Here is a 4108-nt window from a genome sequence, read left to right as displayed (position 1 = left end):
TTAACATAAACCTATTTAAATGAAGAGGTGCATTACAGCATAGTAGTTGTATCAAATAACAGTTTTAAGTCATATCGTATTTTAGTTAACATCTATCATTCAGAAAATATTACCAAATTTAGATGTTGAATATTTTCAATAGTTGACACCATACAATTAAGAATTATCGTTCATAATGACACAGAAACACACGGATTGGAATTGTTGAGGTTAAACACTTAATTGTTTTCTGGTCTTTTTATTTGAGTATGTTTACTTCTGAAGTATTATTTAAACTATTCTTCAAACGGAAGCATCTTTGATCATTCTAATGTGGTAGTTTTTTTTTCGTTAAGACTTTACCTAGTAATTATATTCTAGATCAAACAACCAGCTTCTTAACTTCATAAACGTGTTTTTTAATATAACTATAATTGCATGTTATTATGGATATATGTATGCCGAAGGAAGCTCATTGAAACCAGTATTTTGATCAGTTTCCTCCAGTTCGGCACATTTCTTTGTTTTCTGTTTAGAGTAATTGACAGTGAAGTTTGTAAGGAAGGCAATTTGGTTCAAGTCGACGGCTCGATTTAATGACCCAAAAGAACAAAACACATGAAATTAAATATTAGCGCGTTTACTTATCTTTCCCCTATGTGTTTGAAATTTACCTAAATATCTTTGCATCCATCGACACGGTTCGTTAAAAGAAATTGCACATCTAGGTAATATTTCTCATATTCAACTACTTACCAAATAAAATCATGCTTAATCTTAGAACATACAGTTTCAAATAAGAAGCACATAGTTGCAAATCAGCCCTCAAATAAGAAAATATCATCTTTCGGGTAAATTTCAGCATAAAAGTGTATTACCCCATGAAGCAAATAGAAATTCTGTTTTCTGTAGTCTGTTTTAGACGCCCTACAGTTGACCCTTACCAGAAAATATATTTAGCTGTTTTGAAACATACGGGGAAAATCTAATCGGTCTTGCTTCTTAGACAAATATAGCAATTACAGAATTACATTTTACATCAGTTGATAAAATAGTATTTTTCGGATAAAACAATTATGATATTGTGTATGAAATATGCTGAAATATTAAATTTTAAAATTAAAAAAAATATACATACATGTGTTCTTTTATTGTTAGAACTCTCAGTGAACAAAGGATAGCAAACACTTTATTTATAGCATTAATAATTGTAAAATTCTTGACATAGATTTATATTTGATTCTTCTGTAATGTAATCGCAGAAGCTTCGCACGTTCTAAAGGTGAATAAAAATCAAGTTACAGAAGCTGTCAGCGTAGGCGTTAGCTCTGATAACAGTATTATTCTATAGTAACCAGCACTATCCATCTCATCCCGTATGTAGCATTGTGATGACAATTACGAAGAGTCCGAACATCCCTAAGGAAACAAACAAATATACAAACTACGATATTGAATAATTGTAATTACCTTACTTTCTAGCAACATGTTTATTGTTTGCTAGGTTGTAATCCTTACAATGACTGATGTGACAAAGGGTTGAAAGGTTGAAATCCCTAATTTATGTCATGTTAATATGCTAAGTCATTAACCTTTTCAATGAGATTCTATAATTCATTCAAACATAGACAAAGGCAATCAATCTGTTCTTGCTTACTCGGTTACGCAACTTAAGTTATTTTTTTCGTGAAACCGGGCACTTGTACTCGAAGACAAATTGTTAACCTACTTTGGTAGCTTACAAACTCGAATGTAAGTAATACCAAGTTCCTGTCACAATAGAACGGAACTCCATTAGGACAATCGCATGTGAGTGTGTTGAGCTGAAAGGCGATACTCGAAAGTACGATGGTGAAAACGCAAACTCACGAATTTACGATATAGAAACCACGACAGTAAGATGATGATAACGCGACAGTACGCTAACGAAAACGCTGAAATACGACAGTATCATGATGATAAGGCAATATACTAACGTGTTTCACTATCGAAATGGCGCGTCTCCACAATCGTGATATCGTGATATCGCGTTTTTCGTACTTCTAAAATTACTATTTCAAAAACGATGACACAGATGTTACTGGTAAAATGGCTACTATCAAAACGTCGAGGGGCTTTTGTTAGCGATTGAGTTTAATGCAATTTGTTATTGAATGGTATATTGTATGGTATTACGGTCTTTCGATAATGCTTTGTAGATATTTCCTCAAATCAAGCTATCCAGTTAAGGGAAGAACACTGAAAAATCCGACATTCATTTCTGCATTGTCAGTAAATGACTTAATAATTTGAGGAAACCCATTACACGGACGTAAGTGACCAAAGATTTAGTCTGTTTTTTTTATTCAAAAACAGTTAACCAAATAAGGCGAAGCCAAAATTGCATGATTAGCGTTTTATAGAGAGCTAGAATGCAAACTCATACAAATGGTCTCTAAATGCATGTATGAGTATTACTAAGAGAACCCATCCCCATTTAGATCTTTCTTCGCTGACAGTTCATAAGGCGGGTTATCCAAATATAATTTGATCTATTTATAGCCTGTATATTTTGTTTTGTGATATTATATGTTCCTTGTATAGTACCTTTGAGGCATATATTATGCGCCAATAAACGGGGTTTCGTTATTTTGGACTAATTAGCTTGTATTTTTATATATTTTTTTATCGTCAATGAATGGGAAAAAGGGTTAGATATGTAAGTTTAAAAAGTCGAAACCGGCGATACGTAGCATGCATTAAAATATCATTGAATGTATCATATTATTTCCTGAAAAATGAGCTTACTAATATAATAGATGCTACATGGACTTGGTTATTATTACGATAACACTGTTTAGAAGCATAATGTTAAAGTTAGTACTTCAGGGTGTTGGCAGTATTGCAGTTATCCTACCTGTCAATAAACAGTGTGTACTTCCGAAGGATCTCTTTTCAAGAATGTATTAAAACAAATTAACCAAAATACTATCATGCACCAACATTACCCAATAACTAAGTAAATCTGATATGCTAAGTACTTCTGAATGTAGAGATAGGCAAACACTGTTGCCTGCTAACAGTCTTTTAATTAAAGGAATGTATTGGTATTAGCAACTCGATGTCCCAGGGGAATGCCTTTCCTTGTCCCTGGGATTTTAGGTTATTAAGGCAATTTCTTTGGGATATGTATTGTTCACTATTGCTTTCAAATTGTACAGATAAAGGTCGGATAGAGTTTACATTAATACCTATACAAATGAAACCATGGCCTTCGTAAATTGAATTGTTCATCGGCATTGTTCTGAGAATACGTCACGAACCTCCCTGAGGTGAGTCTTAAATACTATTTAAAAACTGATTTACTAACAAAAAGTTGTCATAGTTACCATAGTTTATATCAACTTTAACCAAAAGCTATGGCGATCTTGTTTGAATTATGCAGGACTTGGACAATCATATAATACAATGATACAATATATCCTACAAGACAGAGTCCCTCAACGAATAAGCATGGGTTGTGTGTCTTTCGTTTAGTTTTTTTAAGACCTTAACATTGTGCAATTTAACAGATTATTTTATTGTACCATGTTGTTACATAGTAATATAGTGACATTGTTCAAATCTTCCAAGGAATTAATCCACACCTACATTTTAGTACTGTAACAGTCGTTCAGGTATTCTTAGCCTTTAAAGAAACATGACCTTTTTGAAATTAATGCATCAGTCATATTACTTACATTTTGAAGGGAACTATAAAGAATGCATCTTCAAATATGAGTGATTCTCCGTAACCAGAAGGCTGGTCCTACGTATATGAGATTCAGAAGTAACATTCAGTGAGGCATATGACATTTAGCATATCCCTTCAGTTACTTTTTAATACATCATGGTTAATGCATCCATTATGTCTTTTCGATTGCAAGATAAAACATCATCTCTGATTCTCTTTTTCATGAAAGAACATTTTGTTTTTATACATTACTACCATTACTGTTTTGTCTAATTGCAAATCGATAAATTGATGGTTCATAGCTTATATTGGAAAACTGAGATTCAGTTTTATCCTGAACTGCCCAATCATCAGACCGAAAAAGAAGAGTTTTTCATAGTTAAGTTGAATTTATAATATGCGTTAAATTCTGTATTT

This window comes from Mya arenaria, chromosome 6 (genome assembly GCF_026914265.1).
Source record: "Mya arenaria isolate MELC-2E11 chromosome 6, ASM2691426v1".
Taxonomy (NCBI): Eukaryota; Metazoa; Mollusca; class Bivalvia; order Myida; family Myidae; genus Mya; species Mya arenaria.
The sequence above is the reverse complement of the archived record's forward strand: the minus strand, read 5'-3'. Positions refer to the sequence as shown.